The sequence below is a fragment of the Hippoglossus stenolepis genome, chromosome 9, assembly GCF_022539355.2.
Source record: "Hippoglossus stenolepis isolate QCI-W04-F060 chromosome 9, HSTE1.2, whole genome shotgun sequence".
Classification (NCBI taxonomy): Eukaryota; Metazoa; Chordata; class Actinopteri; order Pleuronectiformes; family Pleuronectidae; genus Hippoglossus; species Hippoglossus stenolepis.
In genome coordinates, this window is record NC_061491.1 from 6,394,207 (window position 1) to 6,418,004 (window position 23,798).

A 23,798-nucleotide genomic window follows, 5' to 3' on the forward strand; every position below is an offset into this window, starting at 1 on the left:
CAAACACACACACACGCACATACACACACCTTTACGTAGCTATCTTTGCTAAGACTTTAATTGACTTACAGTCATTGTGGATAGCCTAACCAAACCTTAATGTTAATAATGAAGTGTCATATTAACAAGTCTCATCTGGTTTAATGTAACACCTGGAGGAGTGGCCTGGGAGGTCGGGAGTATTTTTACAAGAAGTAGTTTTTAAGAACTAAAGCTCCTGCTGCCTCACCTGTGTCTGAGGTCCTTTAAACCTACTCTTACTAATCGTATTTAATTATTTTATTTACTTACTCACTCATTTATTCCTACTAGAGTGGGACTGTAATAGTGGTTTTAATGAGGGACTTTTAAAATGTTTTGTAACATTCATGGTCCCTGCGTGCATGTGACACATTGCTGCATTTTAACCCCAGCCTATCTCGGACCATAATTTAACCCTAACGTTAACCCATCCACCATTCCCATTTTACCACTAACCTTAACCAGGACCTCAGAAATTACGATTTGCATCATGAGCTTTGGTCCCCATGAGGTCTACTGGTCCTGGCAAGTTCAATGTTTATGCTGGAAAAGGTCCTTAAGTACTCACACGCACACACACACCCACACGCATTTATACTGTGAAACCACCTTATCCTCCCCCATTGTAATAAACCAGTATACCTCTGAATTACCAAAGCCGAAAAAATGTGTTATTGCTCCAGTCTTTCTAGCAATATGCCATTTAAATTTAAATCACTACATTGGACTTTAAAAACATGTCACCCACCTGTTGCAGGAACTGGAAATTACACAGCACAGCAAGGAAATTGGTTGTTTCACAGGAATGGCTGCTGACAAGAGAACGTCTGTGCTTAATGTCATGAAGTTTAACGTGCAACATTTTTTAAAAACATTATCATCGTGAATTAAACAGTGATTCTTCAGAAACCAATGAGACCATGCCAGTGGTAATTTGTTCTTACAGCAGTAAAGAGATCCAGGGGTTGTTTTTTCCACCTTGAATTCACATTTGAAAATCAATTTGCATTGATAAAGTTGACAGGAAAGCATTGCACATAAAAACAGAATAGTTTTATAGGCTAATTTAAACATTGAAGTGTGTTTACAAGTGTAGGGAAGTGCTACTGCATAAGTATAAAGCTTTTTGAGGATGAAGAGGAAGCTGTGTGAAATCTGATAGATTGCCTCAAGTGATGTCACTCAAGTTGCGTTGTAGTTTTGACAAGGAAGAAGAATGTGTGTTGCAATGCTATATTGATTTGGATATTTCTTTTCAAAATGTGTCACATTCACCGCTTTCTTACATATGAAACTCAAAATTCACAAGCTGTCCAGACTAGTTGAACACCTTATATGCACATATTGCACATACCCATAATTTTAGTTTAATGTGACACAAAAATTAAATATAACCTAATGTACAATCAATATAATTCCCTGCACCAGTGTTATTACTTATTTACTAAGTAGTTTGACAGGGAATATTTTACAGTTGAGTTACAAGAAACAGTGTGGAAACACCAATGGAAACGGAGAAGCCAGCGCCTTCGTCTGTGGGTCCACAGGCCCAACCAGAGTTTCCAGTGCTTCCTGAGTAGCCACTTTGATGATCTGCTCGCTTGGGTGGGTGCTAGGGCCTCTCTCCAGTGATTTTTATTCTCGATGCTGATTAACTTTCGCAACATCCCACCATGCAAATGTTTAGATCATTTCCAATATTCAACCTCCATCGAATGGTGCAAAATTTGTCTCTTGTAACTATTGCATTGCGTCATTCGTGTCTAAATCACATCTTCGCACTGACTTTGTATGTAATCTCAAAAAAATTTTTTGTGTTTGGTCTGAACGCACCATTATACAGGCAAGCCACATGGAAAAGGAAAAAAAGGTAAATGTACCTCTACACAGAAACACTGATCTCGTCGATGATTTCAAATACAATCTATCTTCAGTTTGGCGAATAATTTTGAAATAAAACTACAATTCCCATGACCCTGGTTGCAGATGCTTTACGTACCATTTGTCCACATGCTTTCAGGTAGATGCATATCTCTGCAAACAAATCCACATGCCCAAAACATATCTTTACGTGAAATAAAATAAAAACACACAGATGCCAGAGCAACACAAACTGTTTCACTCAGACCTTGTTGAGTTGATAAAGATCCTTTTCTGCGCTCATCAATGAACCAATTGATGTGTTGAGAAAGGATTACGATGGCTTTCAGGTGAAAAACAACGTCTCCCACAGTGCCTCAGAAGCGCTGCTGTAGAGGAATGCCACCTGCCATTACCAGGAGATTACCTGCAATCTCTTATTACTTAAGACAGGGTGGAGAGGCTTTCATTGCAAGGCATCTTAAAAAATCAAACTGTGCTGTCAGCCGGGATTAGGACTCAAGTTTATACACCGACTCATATTAGCACAGAAACATGCCTGCATTTGTAGCCGCTCACTACTTAGCAGCACAGAGCCTGGAACAACCGCACAGACACGGTTTCCAGCTCAGACTTTAGAGTCAACAGAACTCAAAATGAACCCCCGTTGTCTTTGGGGATAATAGCAGTCTCTCACTGATGGATCAGTTCATAAAGACCTTATGATCATCAAAGTGTTAAACTATATTTATGCAAACACGGCAAACTGCCCGGAGTTTACGGCGCAAATCTGGGCACATTTACCAGCAGTGGAAACAGTCGCAGCAAACATGTAAAGACAGAAACAGTGGTGAACATGAAAATAGTGGTGTGTGAATGACATTAGCTCTCTTTCTCTCTCTCTCTCTCTCTCTCTCTCTCTCTCTCCTGGATAATTGCTGTTTTGTCTTGACTGCATGCGCTGTTATTTATTTGCACAGGAACTGAGACAGTTTCCCTCGGGGCAAGATGTGTTTTTCGGCGAGGAGTGTTCCCGGCGCTGTCCAAAAAACTGGAAGAAGAAAGGTGTTGATATGATTTCCAGCTTTGTTGTAAAAACACACACACAAACAGCTATAAAAAAGATTAACCAAAATATTACATGTTGTACCATCTGTTAACCTGATACCATATAGTCTGATTAAACAACTTGTAGCTGCAAAATGACTCTTCCAAAGTCAAACCACAAACATTAAAAGTTGCTGAATGGACAATGGTTTCTTTACAACTTGAAGCTTGGTATTTTGAATGCAAACACAAAGTGCTGGCTGCAGACATCAGTCACGGCAGCAACAGGAGCCTGACGCGCCGGTTGGAGAGGTCGCATCTAACTTTCACTCTGCTTGATCCCCATAAAACCGGACTGGAAAGAGGAGGCAGGGGAGGTTGAAAGAAGAAGAGAAGCTGTTGGCAAGTAATCCAACAAGCATTTTAATAAAGGTCCATAAGACAGGATAAAACAACAAAGAAAACCTGTGTAACAACAAATAGAAAGATGAGCTGATTTCGGTATTGTTTTACAGCTGCGACCTTGACTGTTGTGTAATCTGATAAATTTTACTCCAGCAGAAAGAAGAACTACATTAGATTGAACTATTGTCTATATATATATATATATCTATGTCTTGTCGCATCACTTTCTGTCATAATAAATCGTAACGTAACAATTTAATTATATTCTTTAGAGGAGAATGTGAAAGGGTCAGATGGGTTACATTGATTTATAGTAAATTTATTGCAAGTCTTAACATTTAAAACGTTTGTCTAAAATTGATTGTGATTTTGATTTTGTTTGTGTTTAAATGCAACATTTAGTGCTAGGGTTGGGTACTTTTCACATTTGAATCGATTCCAATTACACTTTACTCTCTCTATAATACCATAAATTGTAATTTCAACTCCCAGAGTAAAAAGCGTATTGATAAAACAGTTATACTAAATGGCGGCATGCACCTTAAATTTGTTTGCGATTTATACAAGCTAACCAACACTGAACAAGAAAGCTTATCCAATTGTCGATGTCTATGTAGCTGTCAATGCTTGACGTAAAGTTTTGTCAACCATGTACGGTTCAAAGCAAAGTCTTTGGCACTGGGTGCTGGCGTGCTGCTAACGCGTGCTGAGCCTTTGCTTTCAGGATATCAAATACTGTCCAGTGTTCAGCTTTTAGATCTAGTTTGTGTTTGACCAGGTGTCTCATCAGGTCAGATGTGTTGCTACGGGCAGCTTTCATTTCACTTTACAAATACTGCAGCGTTTTCTCTGTAAACTTTTGAAAAGTGTAACCACACTTGAGACGGCTTTTGTAGCCTGATGCACACCTTCCCAGAAATGTAGCCCCGCTTGCTACACGGATAGCTCACAAGTATTAATGGGAAAGCCACTTGTGTAGACACACTAGATTCTACTTGCTCTGGATTACAGATGATTTACCGATTCATTTTATGTAAATCAGTGCTTGTTTGAACCAATGTAATGTGGTCGGTACCCTTAAAAGTACAGAGTTCAGAACCCAACCCCATGTAGCACTGCCCCTTTAACATGAAGTAATGTACATGAAATAACACACAGAACAATCCACAGAGAAACCTGACCCATGTTTTAATACAGTATATTCAACATTTCACAGAGAGTACCTCTTATGATTACCAAACAGTGCATAAATCACACAGGGATGGAATTGGGTAATATTCATTCACAGTGACCCAGTGAGCCGGGCTTGTTTAGGTTTCCTGGATGATTTATCATAATAACAGCTGCTTGGGTTAATGGTCTCAACCGAATAATCACTTATATCATTTGCCACGCCTTGGCTGACACTTGCGTCTTAGTGGAGCCATTTTTCAATTGGGTGATTAATTTCATTGAGCTGACAAATTAGTACCTCCTGTGAAGAGCTTCCCTGAATTTGTAAAGCTTATTGAGAAAGACTACGCTTTATTGCACAATTAATCCGATCTTGATGAATGTATCGCTGCGGCCATTTGTTATCCGGCAAGGGAGAGAGTGAGAAAAAATGAGAGGCTTGACTGTTCCACTGTAAATATGGATTGCGGTTCTTATTTTTCACGATGGTGGTTAAGCACTGGAGTCTGAGAGGGACCACCTGGGCCAGAGGTTTGTAACCAGAGTACGTTTTCAACTCTGCACACAACCAGTGTTTCAAATCTCATAACTCTCACATGCACAAAGCCAAGATATCAAAGCGGTAATAGCTCATATGTAAAATGTGAGGTGAGAACTTCCACATGGCCTCAGGTAGAGTAACTTTTCCCTCATTGTCAACAAACTGCTTGTTCACTTCTTACTTCTTCGATCTCACCAAACTGCATTTTTAATGATTCCAAAATTTAAAGCTCTACAGAGGAAAGCTAGAATGTTAAATACGCAATAAGAACAGAAACGATGTACTGAACAAACAGGGGTAATGCCCTCAAGTAAACCCAGGTCTCAGGTTGTTAAAAGAAGTCAGCACAACCATACATGAGGGTGTTTTATGACTCCAGTCCACGTCCATCACAACTAGGACTTTAGTATAAAACCCCTCTGGCCTTTTCTCTCTCAGCCATGTAGTGTGTAAGATAGTTCATCACTCAGACAAGTGAAAACACAGGGAAGTGTGTGTTTCTTCACAACGCCTGAAGCTTTTAGTCTGACCTTCTCCCCTCTCCATCTCCCTCTCACCTTTTTCCTCTCTCTCCTCTGCCCCGAGGGGGTCAGTGGGCGGGCCTTTAGGAGAAGCGTGTGAGGAGGGGCCCCCTTGGCAGCACCAATACCTAGACTTGAAAAAAAATGATGGCTGGCCTCTACGTTGTTGAGACAGTGGTTGGATGTGGAGAAACAAGGTAAATATCAATGGTGGTGGTCTCGCATAGCTCATTAGTCAATGTCTGTTGCTCTCTGGCCGAGCATCAGCAGAGAGCAGCCCCAGGGTTAGCACCACCACCACCACCACTGTCCTCCTGGAGAATCAAACCCAGGCAAAAATAAAGCAACCTGAGCCGGGCATAAATCATAAGGAACATTTGTTACCTCGGGTAATTGTGCTTCATTTATCTTCAGGCCTTTTTCCATTTGTCAACCCCCAGAGGCTGCTGGGTAACAGCTACACAGGTCGATGCTGTAGGTTGGACTGACTGTGTCTAACCAGAACTGCAGGAGAGGAGGCCAGCAGGAAACAGCAAACACAACACAGTAGAGTTAGACTGATACCACACTGGGCTGATAAGCAGATTCTCTTACACAGCAGCAGGTCAGTCAATTGACTGTGATGCATTTGACTTTAGAGGATCAGCCCAATGACACATTATAGTTTGGACATGTGATCATATTTATTTAAACTATATATTTATTTATATTGCAAGACTTGATTATAGTATGGTATAACGTAGCAAGCTAAAGGAGAAGTTGAAGCAGGAGAAATACTGTATCTTACAGCACGGATCCACTTTTGCAAAACTACACCTGCAAAGACCCACAGTGGTCCCGACCCGTTAACCGAAATTATTCCCAAGTCAATTCCGGACGTGTTAACATGTGTTAATCACCCGTGATCCAACACACATGCTACTTACACAGTCACTCATATCAAATGGGTTATGGCATCCTTGTCCTCTTGTTTTAGTCGTTGAGTTGTGTTCTATGAATTGTCAGAGGACCTGTGCTCCTGCAGCTGTAGTTAGCTTGTAGCTATCAAAGCTAATACATTGTGGCACTTTTTACAAGCAGCAAAGCCACTAAGACCATATTTACCACTGGCTATATCTGTCATTGCAGGATCCATTGTGATGTTCTAGCTAGTTTGATGGTGACTGATGCTTATCTGAGTGGAGGGTAGTATTGTTCCCTCAATAAAACAAACCCTTATGTCCACATATGTATTCTCCAGAATTCAAAAAATGTTGTTTCCCCCCCTGAATCTGAATTTAAATAAATGTGTTTTTTACCCATTACACTTCAATTACTTTACCTATGGGTACCCGGCCAGTTTTAGGACTCTGGTACAGACTGCACTTATGGTTAAAATTACTTTTTCCCACATGTTAATCTGTATTAATTCAGGAGACTTCCTCATATGATGCAAGCATCGTCTCTGCTTCTCCCAACGTTTAGAGCTGAAAACACATACTCCACATTCTACCACACACAGCAGGTGAGTGCTCCGGAGCCTCATGCTAGCTGCAGAATCAATCAAATAATTTGTGGCTGACACGTAAACACACCCTGAAAACGCAGCTAAACTCAGGCAGAGAAAAAGCTGAATGAGCTCAGGCTGGGGATGTGTTTTAATGTGTATTGTGATCCGCTCTTTAGGCAGACGTCTATTAACACCAATTGTAACCTCACTGCCTTGGAACCTGTCTCTAGCTGTCAGCACCCTGCCACCTACATTCACCTTAGTGACACACACGTCTTTAACACACTGTCATTTCATGCACACACACACATGCACGCACACGCAGCATAACACCACTCTACTTGACAAAAGGCAATCTAAGATCTGATGACGTCTCTCAGCCGCCTGCATCTATTATTGAGAGTAAGACACACAACAGGAGGATGTGACGCCACATGAAGAAAAGGAAAGAGGAGGTAAAGAGAGGTTGAGAAATCATGAATGGTGGAGTCCCTCTTTGACATTCTCACACTGAAAGTCTGCAATCAACTGGCTACATTTCTGGTGTCTGGGGTCTGGAGGGCACAACAGCTCCCAGATTAAAGAACAGGCCAGAGATCCTGAGAGAAAAAAGATTTCATGTGGCGGTTGTCACTTCTTTGCCATGAAGCATTGCATCATGCTACAACACCCATAGCACAAAACCAGATGCACCATACAGACAGGTAAGGTTTAGTATTCGGTATTTGTAGTATTTGTTGCTGTAGTGGAAAGATAACGCGTTAAGATTTGATATAGAAACCGAGGCAGGTTCCCAACATTCATCCCACACTGTGTTGTTGAGTCAAACAAGTTCACTTTGACTGTGTACAATATCAGCAACTCTACTAACAGCAACATTTCAAGTCATACCATTGAAAAACAAATGGACTTACTTCAGTTTGCATTACAGACACGCTGCCAAACAGGCTCCTGCTTCAAGTGCAGGTGTGTTTTTGGTTTGCCCAGAGTTAAAGCCCCTGTGTGGGTCTAAAAAAAAAACAATTGTCAAAACTGATTCAGCTGAAGTGGAGATACCCTGAAATTTAATCCCCAGTAAAGGTAAAGCATTTTACCCTTAAAGCAACATTATCCATAATGCAGCTCAATAGTGTCTATTTGTTCGACCCTCTCTGCCAAGTAAATGTCCACATCTTTCAGGCTCCAGGGACCTGCAGCATGAAATGAGTTCAACGCAGCCAGGCTCTCTATGGGTTACCTGGCTTCACTGAGTCCAACTCTGACCATCATGGAGAGGGGAGGAGAAAAGTAGTTTACGACTGATAAGGTCAATCTGATTAGCATGATGCATTTGATGCTCTGCAGCAGGTCTCTGTGTGGCACAGCTTACCATGGTGACCCATACTGGTTAAAAGGGAGCCAGCTTTGTGATCACAAAACCTGAGTTAATCCCAAAGATTACTGGATAATCCATTTATCTTGCATTTTGGTACAGGCCCCAGGACCCTGTATGTAATACAGCTTTTCTTTTCAAATGTGTCGTTGCCAAACCCCAGCTGAGATAACCCCATGACATCATCAGGGTTGTTTTCTTGACCTCGGCAAAGCTCCTACGCAGCCATAGAAGATTTACACAGCTGTTTTCACAGGCTGAGGAGTTTCCCCCCATGACAAGAGAATTAAATGTTATGTGTAAAGTTAGTGTCATGTACTTCCACAGCAGAGTGTAATGATAAGATACGTCTTGGCCACAAAGCTATTAATATGAATCATGCGTGGTGATTAATTAAGTAAATAGAGTTATCTGAAGAGAGTTGGTCGAGTCATGTTCATTTATAAAGCACATTTAAAGCAGCCAGAGTTAACCAAAGGGCTGTATAAGAAAAGACATGAAGATAAATACAACAATAAAATAATATAGAGTATAATAAATTGTTAAAAGCCAGTAAAAAAACTTGATTCACTCAGTTTACCCTTAACTGTGGCAATGGAAGACAAACACTTCGTCGTCAATTGTAAACTGAGCCAAAGCTTTGAGACAATTTATGACCAGAATGTAAAAGATGTGGGATTTAGAGGAGAGGAGAGGAGACGATAAACAGAGAGACACATTCATCGCGTGCTTTCAGCTCTTCTAAGGATTGGGCCCTCGAGTATCTGGGTGGCTGCTGCTGACAGGTGAGGATGTCTTTTATCAACAGGTGTGAGGAAGCCAATGAAGATATGAGGACAGATAGCGCGGGCGGGCAGGAGCTACACACAGCCCAGGAAGAGAGTCGGGACAAGGAGGATGGAGAGAAACCACAGACAAGGTGTGTGCACAACCACAGACACATTCTCTGCCTGCAAACTACACACACACACACACACACACACACTTATCTCACCCAAATCTGAAAAAGGCGGATGTGCTAAGCATCTACACATTGCCGGCTCCAGTAGAAGACATGCAGCCTGAGCTCACTAACACACGTTCGGTCTCCAAACAATGAAGCAGCGATGGAGAACAAACAGTGCTGATGGCCTCAAGTCAACGCAGCCAATCATCAGCAACATCTCACACTACAAAGCACCGTGTGTTGGATTGCATCATTATAATGTTACATCACATAGCTACACAAACAAACACACACAAAGGAAACAGAGGAGCAAGTGTTTATGAGTTCTTCCTATTGTGGGACTGTTTTGAAATCAGGTCAGGTTTCACTCAGTCATTTATAATAGATAATAATAACTTTATATATACAGAACCTTTCAAAACAGCTGTTGCAAAGTGCTTCACAAAGAGAACAAATAAAAACAATACAAAACATCAAAGGCAACAATCAATCAAATAAAATATCATTTAAAATCAAATACAGAAAATGATATAGTACAAAATCTAAAATAAAAGACAATAGGTACAATATTACATTACTTAAAATGAATGGAGAAGGAAAGGAACACATAAATAATATCAACAATAAAACAATCAAGTAAAAGCCATTAGTTTAGAGAGAGGATTTTATTGGGTATTCACATCTAAGAAATGATTATTTAATATCTAATGCATTAGGGACAAAGCAAAGTTACATCTGTGATGAGGGGATCCATCCAAAAAATAAAAACATGTGCTATTGATGAAATTAAAGAACATGGTGTAATATAAAGGACCGGATGGATCAAACTGCAGGGAACAAGGCTTCCTGTCTGCCCTGCCAGATGGGCAACGTCGCCACTGTCAGAAGTCCAAGCTGGCTTTAGTCCAGACAACAGGCGCAACCGCAGTATCTGTCCCCGGGGAAACAGGGCTATCTCTTAGTGTTCAGGTAGCGGAGGGGGGGGGGGGACGCTGAGGGTCAGCATCCTGCTTCTAAACCTGGAAAAGGAAACTAATCCGGGTCAAAGAGGGCCACAGTGTTGAGTGAGACTTCACATGGGGACGGTTATTCAAAGTGTATTCCTCCACCATCTTCATTAAAACCCTGCACCTGGGCCTAAAACTGATCCATGGGGAACCCCCTCATGGCCACCGCCGGTCAGACCCCTTAAATCTGTCCCCAGCCCTTTATTCACTCCCCACTTATCCCCCCCTTCTCCCTATGCTGTGCTCTCTGCCACTTTGGGTCAAGCTCAGAGCAACAACACTGAGCTGATGTGGACAGGAAATGGATGAGATGGGATTAGAGAGATAACAGAAGGCAAAAGCTGTGTTTGTCGCTCAGAAAACTGATCGCTTCAGTCTCTGCTTGTTGCTCTCACAATTAATAATGGCTTGTAATCAGAGACGTTTTTCAGCAGCTCTCCTGGGTTTCAGGATTTCGGTTGCCAGTTGTCATCCGGTGTTGAGAGGGCGTCACAGGTCCGGACCCGGCTAACACCTGATGAAAAGTCTCTGTTGGCATCGATCTTATGTGCACACGCGTACATGCACACACACACATTCTTGTACTTGTACTTAGTGAGGACACTCATAGCTATAATGCATTCCCTAGCCTCTTACCCTTACCCTAAGCTAAACCTAATTCTAACCTTAACCTTAAAAGCAAGTCTTAACCTTCAAACAAGCCTTTGAAAAACTGAGGACCGGCCAATATTTTCTCACTTTCCAAAATTGTCCTCACTCTGGAAGCACTGATGGTCCTCCTAGTACAAGTACACACACACACACAGAGAGATAAATCCACTTTCAAGCCATTACTTGTCATATGTAACATTGCTGGCTTCAAACATCTGTTAAACAATGGCTTTTGGTCATTCAGACCGACCATTTGGATATACAGAGGTTCTTAGTGATTCAGACATGACAGGACCTTTATGGAGAGAGCGGCAATGCTTGCATTATAAATGTGTTATTCTCTCCCAGGCTCCACGAATTGGAACGCACCTGTGACACACACATATGTGCATGTGCATGGTTAGGAAGTGGCTCATTCTGACGGTTATGTAACCACTGTTCCTACAGTGGCAAGTTTACATGCATTAGTCAACTATAAGTGATTATCTAACACATGATCAAATCACAAAAATCTAAATGCATTCCAACTGGATTACACAAACTGAAAATAGTTTCCAAACTAGTTTTCCACACTTGAAGGAATAAATTGGCGGGTCATCTGCAGCATTAAGTCTAGTCTTGCCTCAGCGTTTGATCATGGACTCCTGAACCTAATTACGTCATGATTTCCAACAACCCTCTTTTTACTAGATAGAGATATATGCCACATTGTTGGGACTAACATGTTGTATATAGTGTTTCTTTTTCTGTTTTTTTTGTACTTTTACAAAGTGATACATTTAGATAACATTAACAAAATGTGCATTAAATTTCTCTCTGTGCACGTTTTATTCTTGGGCTGTTGTAGCCCTGACATGTGCAGCAATGAAGGTGTTACATAAAAGTGTGTGTATCAGGTGCGTATTCAGACACATGACACATTTAATTAGCATCATGTTTAATCAATGAGGTGGAGCCTTCACTCCTTGATTGAAAATACCTTTGTGTGATTACATGAATATTAGTAAAATTATTGTGTGTGTGCCATCGCTTACTTTTACAGTAATTGCTGTGAATACAGTGGTGTTACCCAACACTGCCAATGTTCTTTGTATCTGCTAATCTGAAAATGACAAGTGTTATAGGTGTGTATGTTTATTGTGAAGCATTTTGTAAAGTTATGTGTGCTATGAGGTGAATGTTATTTAACTGCCATTCCAGCAGGTTTGTTTGCAGGCTCATGTCCTGCCAAGAGTGTGTTTACACCAGAAACCATTCCCACTGAGTGGCTCTGTGCAGCAGACCAGGCCAGGGGTGGCGTCACACAGCTGCTCCAGCCGCGGCCCGCTCTGTATCTGTGTTATTGTTACCGGTAGCATTACCACGCTTAAGTGCAACAACTTCATTTGTAACAATAAGGACAAATTTCCCCGATGCCATGTGTGTACAACGTGCACATATAGCTCTGTGACTGGAGAGACGAACCACACAAACACAGAGGTAGGAGCACACACATAAAACATGTGAGCACAGACTCTACAGTTTGTCCCTCAAACGCAAGCGGGCTCAGATTTCAGGTCTTGTGGTCTCCTACAGATATATCGAAGTACACATCAGGCTGTGTGTCACTACTGTTTACAGGAAAGTGATTTATGGGGCTTTTTGGGGAGAAGAGGGAGGCTGATATGGTTTGAATGAGTTTCAGAAAGAAACTGAGAAGAGGTCAAGCTACCTTTTCAATAATCAAGCTGGCCTTTCAATAATCGCCAGAAAATTAATGTGGATTATTTATCAAAGAAACGCATTTGAGTGAAATTAGAGTATTCCATGTCCATTTAGGACGAACAAGCACATCAAAGAGCCATTAGTGAATTAATCTACAAAGTTAGGTTTTTTTTGTCTTGTGGTTTGTTGGATGTGGAAACCTGGCATAATGCTCGTGCAAATGCCAGGCATAACTGCAGGGGAGTAAGATAAACATAGTTTGCATGTTGTCAAATAAAGCAACTGCACCAGACATGTGGAAGATCTTTGTTCCTCGAAGCCGTCTTCATGTGACAGGCTCTTTGTGTTGGATGTCACAGACAGCAACTAGTCCAACGGGTACGGTTCCATTCTATTTAGACTACATGTGTCTCTTCATGCGAAATAATTTTTGTGTGTGTGTGTGTGTGTGTGGTAAGTCTGCATCCGTACATGTCGAGCCATAGCACACATGCACATTTCAAAGGTCCCTAAGTGTGTACTCTCATAACACTGACGTCTTGGGCAAATATGCCATTATGGAGGCATAGTGGTGTATTGTGTGCAGAGATACAGAGAGAGATAAAAACCTCTTGCACAGGAAAAAGAAAAGAAAAACTCCTCTCACAGTTCAACAGACGTGAGAGCATCCAGCTTGTCACATGCAGGGTGACACATTTAAAAAGCATACTTTTGTCTGAAGAGAAATAGAGATAGATTAATATGGTGAGAATTTATCTGCTCTGCTACAAAGGAGCGGAATAGAATCATAGCAATACAAACCAGCCTGCAGTAGCCAAAATTAAATGTGTGTTCTCTCTGCCTGAATAAGTAAATATTACTTATAATGACACAGTAGCTATCAATCGTCCATCCATCCTTTATCTTTGACCACTTTGAGGATCACATGGGAGCTAGAGCGAAGACCCGCTGACATTAGGCGAGAGGCGGGGTACAGTCTGGACAGGTCGCCGATATATCACAGGGCCAAGAGACCAACATCCATACACCCTAACATCTCCACTTAACCTAAGCCCAATTTGCAGGTCTTTGGTCCGTATGAGGAAGCTGGAGTACCCGGGGAAAACTCAAGCAGACATCGAGAGAACATGACCCACCGAAACCTTCTTGCTATGAGGCTAATCACTGCACCACCGTGTCGCCTGCTATCGGTCATGTTTTCCCTTTTTTAAAGGGGATAAAACCGAACCCATTTTTGGACACACGTGCAAAGCGTGCCTGTTGAGAGCTCTATGATGGCAGAAAAATTAATAAGGCATAAATTCCCTCCTTTTATTACATATACATTTTGACAGAGGATGTATATTATACAAATTTCTTCTCTATATAAATTCTAATTTCCCATTGACTTCAATGCTTTAATTGTTTTGCAATTTCAACAATATCAACACCATTTTGTATGACAACTAAATTAGCCTCCATGATTGCCTACGTGTAGCTTTAATGAAAAGCGCTCTGTTTATTTTATATCAAAACCAGTAACATGTGTTTGTTACTAAAGGAAACATGAGGGCATGTCGTCAATTTAACTGTTTGATTTACTGCATTCAACGGTTGAAGCACCTTTAATTCTGATGATGGTTTAAATGTTAGTCGAACTGTGAGCTGAACAATATGTGCTTAAAAACCACATGAAACAAACAGAGGTGGGGGGTGAGAGGGGGAGCGGGCCGACAATTAAGTCCAGATATATCCAGATTGGAACAGGCTCAAACACTGGGAGACCACCCCCACAGTCACCCTGCGGTCTGACCAAAGACAAATGGGCCGGTGAGGCTCCGTGGCATCGCAGAAAAAATGATACTGTGAAAATACAGCAAAACTTGTTCTTACTCTACCTGCTGTTTTGATTTTAATTGTTGTGTTGCACGTTGCCAGGAATGCAAGGAATTACAACAAAGAAGAAACAGAACTGGAGGAGGAAAAAAAAAATCAAATAGACCCATAATGCCTTGTATGCTTTGGCAGAGCAAGAATGGCATTTTTTATTTCTTCTGAGAGGGTGAGACTAGGAAGGAGGGTGGGAGGACGGTGTTTATTGGTTTCTGCCAAGCCAGTCCGAGAAGCAAACACAACCAGGCTGAAATCGGATCGACTGGCACCATGCCTGGACCGGTGGTGGCCCAGTGCAGCGTCAGGGGGGAAAAACACTGACAAACAAACACAAGCACAGGACCCAGGTCTCCACACAATCACATGATGAGCAGGTCAGATATACGACCGAAACCCCCAAAACTGTCTCAGCAAGCTTCACGGAGCAGACAGGAGTGCTGAGGATGACCTTAAAGTGTCTCCTCGAATGCGGGGAAGTTTTCCAATTGAAGTTTACTAATTCCATCCCCTTGATCCCATCCCACTCTGCTCTCCCAACACCCCCCATACACACACACACACACACACTCACACACACTCATACTCTGACCCAGCAGGAAAATCCCTCTGTGGCCAGGCATTTCTTTTTAACTTGATATGCTTGTGAATCACCCCCAGTGCTGCAGTGCTGCTCCACTAATGAACACAGGGCCCACAGACAGAGCTGTCCATGCCCTGCTACGCTCCCCGATTGCACTGGAAAACAGGATCCAGCTGCCCGGCACCCTGTCATTACAGAAAAAAACCCTCTCAGAACACCCTCTGCCTGCCCCTAGACCCCTCTCATCCCCTGACCACAAGTCATACTCACCAATCACGCCTCCTGCAGTTAACCTTGGTCTGGACTTCAGGAACCTGCCTTCATTTTCAGCTTTGCCCCGTTTGTGGCAATAACAAAGATCTCACATTCGTGGTTTCTTGTTCTGAACACTTTAATCAAATAGTCCTGTGTACTTCTAAATAATCACAAACAATTCACAACACAACTCCTGAGATTCAGTCAAGAATAATCTTGGCAGTGCAGGAATTCAAGTTTGCCGCTATCTTCCTTTTCACGCGAGATGCACACAGATGCTGATAGGTGTCCTTATTTTTGTTTATGCAATATACATACAATAGTGAAAGCGATAAATCTGCAGCGACAGTCTTGGATCTGTATCTGTACCAGACACCAATATAACTATGAGAAGTAGAGGGGTTCAGGGGGTTGGCATGAAATCCTCATCTGATAAACTCGTGTGTATCTGAGGTGTGAGTCTTGGCAGCAGGATGACACACACACAAAAGGACGTTCGCATATGTGCACACAAGAACGCAGACAAAGGCACACACATACCCACACACACAGGCCCAGCTGATACCAGCATAAGGGTCGAGTGAAGCCATATCTAATATGCTGAGTGAAAAGTAAACACAGGCCTGTGGCATCAGGGCTTCCCGCTTACTGACAAACCATCTGACTCAAAACAAGCCCGGGGCCGAATGCTTCTAGGAGTCCAGGGTGTGGCCGGGGGGAGGAGTAGGCGGCCCGGCCATAAAACACACACAAGTACACAATCGCACAAAACAGGAGCAGGAGTCAACCAGATATAATTGCTCTGTTGTTTTTCTGTCAATAGCAATTAGAGCAGAGTTGCGCCAAAATTATTTGCAAGGGAGGACGGGGGATTTGCAGAAAGTGTGTTTGTGTTTGCACATTTAATCACCACTCAGCCAGAGTTACTGGTTGTTAATAAATGTGTAAACTGTGTAGATGCATATACACTGTGTTCTCTGTTACACTGTATGCAGAATGTTCCTGTTGATAATGTCTGCAACCGCTGTGGGAAGGGATGCTTTTTGCTAATGTAGATGACGAGAATAATACACTTTATTGGAAAGAAAGAAAAGAAATCAAATAAAGTACAATCCTGAACTTCAAACTAAAAGCAAATGTAGCGGTCAAAAGTTTAGTGTGACAGTTGAATGCCAATTGGGTTCACCACATATATCCAGAATAAACGGGACGGGAGGCTGATAATTCCAGAAATAGACAATTTATTCAAGTTGGACAAAGGATTTAAAAAGACTGATCAAACAGCACAGGATCATGTGCAATGTAGGGAGTACTGGCCTATACTTGATATAAATAACAGATTAAAAAGAGAGAAATTAAAGGCTCCAGACCCAATTTAACAAAGCTAAAATATCATGCATAAAACAAACACAGCACACTTTAAGAATCCCAATACTGGTGTAATTGCACCAGTGGATTATCACTGCAAACGATATTATACAATTAACAGAATAATATTCAAGCCATTAAACCAGGATTGCACAGTACCCGTCAACCATATTGCACATCACCCATAGAACAAAGAACAAAATAAAATGAACAAAGAAACCAGAAATCAAACCAATTAATCAGAAAGAAACTAAATCTAAACAAGGCCAAATAATCTAAATGAAATCTAAATGTGGGAAAAAACAGTGACCGTAAATATTGTGCCTGAAGGCAGCCCTTCAATTCATTAAAATAAAGCAGAGACCCACGCTGTCCTTATTGTCTTGACGACAAGTAAAGTATCGTTCCCATTAGTTTGTGTGTACACGCTGACTGGAGATTATTACAGCGTGCCTGTATGGCGACGCTGATGCCGTCTCTCACACACACGGGCGCGCACACACACACACACACACAGCTGTACGCTGGGCTCGCAACAAACAATTGGCGTCCACACCTGCTGCGCCCACGCTACACTTCCTCACAGGACCGGCAGTGCAGAGAGAGAGAGGAGCGAGAGGGAGAGAGCGACTACGGTGTCCCTAAATAAACTTCGCCAACTCCCCTCATCCTATAGGCATCGCCGTCCTGTCAGGTTAATTAGAGCTGTGATTTTATATCTACAATGACATGTAAGCATAACTGGTAAAGTAACACTGCTAAAACTATCCTGTTTTAGCTAAAGCTTTTTATTAAGGATTGACCCCATTACACAAAGATCTAAAACAAGCATACACACAGTTTCTCCACACTTCCGACTTCCCACCCATTGTAGCTTTAAAGCCAGGCTTGATAAGCCTCGATAAGTTAGCATGACTAGGCTACAATATGCCTACTCTCATCAGTCCTCTCGTCAAAGCTCGGCCCCAAAACACATGAGCATGCACTGACAACTGCTAGAGGCCGAGTTTACCCTGACACGCTGGTTAACTTCAGGCTATCGTTGTGTTTCAAAAACAAATACTGACCCTAACTTTAAGTTAAGCATTAAGAGTTAAAGCTACATCATTAAGTGGCGCTTGAGTTGGGAATGTACTATTTCCAAGGTCAATAGTTACTTTAATGCATGAATGGTGATGCAGAACTATGCTGTTGTTGCTGTTCCTTATCTGTTTAATAAACTTAGATTTATCTCGATCTCTTGGCAGTTCTGACCTAAAGGATGTGAACCAATGATGCAGAACAAAACTCTGCTCCACGATAAAGACTGACCCCAAGACGCACATCATACAGTTCGATTTATTAACGTAGAAGTGTTTATTTCTGTAAACATTATTAATAATATCATTGAGGCTTGTAATTCTTTAATTGGTCGACCAGGGAATCTGCCCTGCACTGGGAGCACTGGTCTCGGTCTGAGCAGTGATATCTCCTCAGCTCTGTTTGTTGATGTGTCAAGAGCAAACACCTTGCTGCTCGGCGTTATTTTGACAATGAGCCTGTGTGTGTGGCTGACTGGCATTTAACAGACTCCCCTGCTGGCTGTGTTGTAGACACAATAAAGGAACCATCAGACGTGGCAGAGGGGGATCTGACTTCTCCTCCACCCACACACCGTGCAGCCCTCCGCTGCAGTCTGTCTTGTGGTCAGAAAAGTTTCACAAATCATGTTAACAAATATCCCCGGCTGAGTATCCTGTGGTTTTTCCCTCCAGAGTACAAGGAGCTGTGAGCGTTTGTTGTGGCCGTGGAGATTGAAGATGATCCTGGAGAATGCCGGGAGCATGTGAAAAATATTTGTAGCCATAAAGAAAGGCCAATTGGTATTAATGGGGTGGCATGGCAGTCGAGGCCACGGGAAGTGTGTGTGTGTGTGTGTTTGGTCTGGGTCAGTCAGACACACTTGTTTCCCAGTAGGATGGATCTGATGGGGGCCACAGGGCAAGGAGCAGACAGATTCATCAGAGTCGTCAGCTCAGGGTGTCCGGTATCCCAGAGTGCAGTGCTGCAGCTGCTCGGCCTGCACTGGCAGCCATGATGGGCTCCAGGTGGAGAGAAAGGCGGCTTCACATGCAGAACCTTCAATTCGGCTGATCAGCTTTAACGTGATGCAGAACAGTAAAGGCAGCTAAACTTCAGCATATGGCAATACAGGGGGGGGCTAAAACTTATTTCATACAAGGGGCTAATATTTTATTTATATTCTGTTTTTTTATATAAATTATTCCAATGTATGGTAAGTTTATATTGCACTATTGTACATGTATTGTCCATCATTTTATACACATCTTCTCCACAACATAACCTAACCGACATATTCTGTGTTGTTGTTTTTTGGAGTTTTGAGTGTGTATACAGGGCTGTGACATATTCTATGAATAAATATTATTCTTATATATTTATTTAAACTAAATTCATATTTGGTGTGACCACCCGTTGCCTTTAAAACTGCACCGATTCCACACCTGCACACCATTTTTCAAGGTACTTGGCAGGTAGGTGGTTCCAACCATCTGGGAGAAGTTGCTAGCATTGGATGTGGATTTAGTCTGTCTCAGTGTCTTCTCTCTTCAGGTAATCCCACACTGAATCCATGATGTTGAAATTAGGGCACTGCGGGGGCCGTAACCATCTGTGACAAGACTCCTAATTCTTGTAGTCGCAGAAGAAGGTTCTTTAAGACTGTGGCTGTATGGGTCAGGAAACAGGTTGTTGGCCCGCTGTTCAAGATTCAAGTTGTTGCAGATTCTCCTCAAGATGAGGAGGACGTACCTTGGGCAGTCAGAGCAGCTCACCCTTGGAACAGTCTGCCAACATCCATCAGAGATTGTTGGACATTTGGTTAATTTAAAATTTGTTTAAAATCATGGTTGATGATAATCAAACATAATGTTAAACATTTGATGTGTTCTTATGAAGTGCTAATGTCTTGTACTGTCCTCTGTCACTGTTTTCACACCTGCCCAGGGACTACAGTTAAACATTAGCCAAGATGGCTAAACTGGCTCATAAACAGAAATGTGTTGTCTCTGTAATTTTAAACCTAATAAATAAATAAATTCATTGAATAATGAAAAATTCCTTTATGCTCATTGCAAAGAGCCACAGCGTCTCCATGTGCTACCACCTTGATTTGTATGATGAATAAGAATCTAAAGTTTGTTGAATTTTTTATTTATTTTTCATTTCATGTATTTTTACAGATCTTTTGGTCTTATTCTTGCAGCTCCAGCACATATCCTTTGCCATTATAATGCAACAATGAAATGCACTGTGGCCTCAAGGGTTAACTGTTAAAGTAAAGTAAAAAAGAGAAAGAAAAATGAATCCCTCAGCAATCACCAAACTGGTTTATTCTAAAATATGAAGTCCTGATTATCAGTAGTGAAAATCGAATTGTGTTTTGAACAGCGTGAACCTAAAGCCCCAGTAGAATAGTAAATCCACTAAAGGAGACTCGACTTGACCCGTGTGAACCTGTGACAGAAAACACATTGGTCATTTCTAACCATTCATATCCACTCTACGCCCTGCTGGGTTTCTAACAGGAAATATGTACACAAGAGACAAAATGTCTGCCTTGAAAAAAGGTCTGTGATCATCAAAATGTGCAGATTAAAGTATTTGGAGGAGTTAACATAACAACACAAATGAGTGGGTTAGTTTAAATGGTTTCTTGTGTAAAACTACAAGATGTTTTTGGAAAGCCGTCTGCGTCCATTTGTTATTCTCACACTGTGTCTTTATCAGCTGAAGTCAAATTTATCCATAAACACTCAAGCAGCTTGTTAGTTTGTCTGCAGCACCAGGGTTTTTTTCTAAGATCCTTATCACAGATGTGAAAAATAGCCCGCTGCAGAGTTTGCTCATAATAGATTTTTGTCTCTCTTCTCCTTCAGTCCGGGATGCCTTGTTAAATCCGGAAACTTGTGACAAGTTTGATTTAGGGCTGTTTGGACTGAAACAGCAGAAGCTCCTCTTTGCAATCAATCAAATCAAACTGAAAGCAGTTATTTTTCTAGCCTGACGTGCATCGCAAAGGTATGAAGGGAAACCTATAAATATACCACTTCATTCAGCTCCGAGACAACTTACACTGACTCATAGAGTGATTTGTCTTTCTCACAGTTCATCCATGATTCTGCACAGTACAGTCATCCACGCCACCACCACCTGTAAAGGAAGATAATAGCTTAGTGTTAATTTGCACATGTGTAACGAAAGTGTAAATATAGATACAACTGACAGGTTATAAATTTGACTTTTAAAGCTGATATTTACTCTAAGGAGTAAAACAAACAGAAAAGTGGCGGCCTTTGCGTACTTTGAATTCTTAATTGGTATAATTTGTGCACATATGCAACATAATTTATGCCCTGAATTCTTACTCTTTTGTGTAGCACACAATCACAAACGCATGAAATAGCTGTTCTTTCCAACAGATGTACTGCAGAGTTGTATGCACTTTTATTACTTTATTAATCACTACGTATTTCATATTTAGAACGTACCAAATGTGGGAAAAAGTTCTGACTTTACTGCTATGGCCACACAGAAAACAGACTCAGGCTACCAGAACCTCACTATCCCGACTTTGCGAAAGGATAATTGATTTCATATTGCAAACTTGTTAACCATAGCCTAACCATAGTTTCTTTAATGTGAACAAAGTTGTACTTGATTTTTCTTTCTGCTAGTTTGGACCCGTCTCGAATTCTGACACCCACGTATTTATTTCTTATTTTATTTATATTCATTTATTTACTGGCCAGGAAAAGAAGGGAGGGGTAGGAGAAACTGCATTGAAATACAGTTTGCTACATGTCTTAGGCATTCAACCCCCGTACTGTACATATATAAGTAAATTCATTGAAGGTGGGTGGATTTTCTCCATTCATACTTCTGAAATACAGGTAGCCTGTAGACTGATGGATCACAAAAACCATATAGGGTGTTTGCTGTGTTATATTGTTGTACTAGAAGAATAGCACTGGAGATAAATGAGAAATACTATGGCAAACAGCATGTTCCATCATCTCATCACTGCTTTTGAATTTCACATTGTTCACCTATTTGGATGTGCAGGTGTCCCATTTTATATTTTGTCAAAAGTGAAGTTTTAGGGTCTTTGTAGCTCCTGCTCGCTCGTGTGTGTGGAAGAGGATCCACTAAGAAACACTTGTCTTGTGAAGAGAAAGAGAATCAGCGAGATTCAACAATCAACAATGCAGCAATTAATAGCTCAGTCACTTTGACAAAGATCAAGAGAAAAGATCCTGGCTTAAACAAACAACTGTGACATTTACAGTGTGGATTCTCTAGGATATCCTGCAGAGTGACTGAGCTGGATCAAGGACGTGTTCTGTGTAAGTGTGTTGATTTTCACTGTGTGCTTTTTAATTATCATGAAGTAAAAGCACGATATATGGCTGAAGAGTGTGACACAGTGCTTGCATGGCACGGCATAGCACATGCCCAAGGCCAGGCGGTGTGCGATGCCCGTGTGCAGGATGCTCAGCTTCCTGCCCCTCCCTGAACAGGTGCTGAGAGATGTCTTGTAGGTATAAATGTGATCATTGTGCTCTTAAGCTCACAGAGCTGATGCCAAAGCTTTGGAGAGCAGCAGCAAGTGAGGGCAGCTTGTAATATACAGTCTGGTGTAGTCAGAAATGTGAAATAACGGAAACGTTACAAGTCAAATACAGGAAAAAAACAATAAAACTATAAAAGTTACTGTATTTCCACCAGAACAAGCCCATACAACAGGCAAGTTGTAGTTCCCGTTTTTTTAGAACATGACTTTGTCTCATTGCTGCCTCACTGTAATCGGATCCACAGTCACAAACCACTTCGATCCAGATGGGACAGATGTGCTTCGGGAGGCCGACAGTGAAATGATCCACAACGACTGAAGCTGAGATGAGAGCAAGGCGTCTTCGAACAAATGATTAAAGCCTCAAGATCTCAAATCCTTTAAAAGCATTTTTGGTTTCAGGGTAATCCAAATATTTGTCAATTAAAGATGGCATTTTTATTCAAACATACTGCCGAAGACATTTTTTTTTATTTAAAAAAATTAACTGGGAATAGTTTGTGTAGTCTCCATAACAAAAAAATAATGGAATTGTTTATTTTTATTTTTGAGTAAAGTAGAGAGTTTTCATATATCATACGATATATTTACTTATACATATTTATATATTTATACACACTGTAACACACTCTTGACTCTTGTAAGCACAATGTTCAGTTTGTTTTAGTTCCATATTTGGTCTCCACCAACTCATGGAAATATCTTTCTCTTCTGAGTCTCTTCATTTTCACCTGCTAGACTCTAAATGATGGTTTTGAGTTGAAAACAGCTAGTGTACTTCATCTACAATAAGTTAAAAGAAGAATCATTTGCACCATTGCCACCTATGCACATATTTAAAGCAGTATTTTAATCTTTATCTTTTTGATGCATGAATCTTCCTGCTACTTTATTTTTTTGAATTATGATTTTCAACACGTGGTTATAACTGTTACTAAATGAATGACGCGGGCACTAATGACTCGAGCATCAACAATCAGGTTCAAAGTTTTAAAGATAATACAAATAAAATGAAAAAAAATACCAGCCTGCATCGAGATGAATAATAATACTTTCCCTTCAGCAAAAATAAAAACACAACCCCTTACTGAGTCCTCACTGTTCTGACTTTCATTCGTTATCAAGATTTCCAAATGTTTCCCTGTGCCATAAATGACTCCTGTCGCTGCAGGGCTGAAGTTCAAGAAAAGTTATGACATACAGCAAAGCATTAAACATGTCCGTTAAGGTGCACTGCCGGCGTTTTTTTCTGACAAGACTATGGCTGTTAAACATCTACACCTCATCACCTTCAGGGCGATTTGACAGAAATTCAATCAAAAACAAAATGTGTGATACATCAAGATAATATATT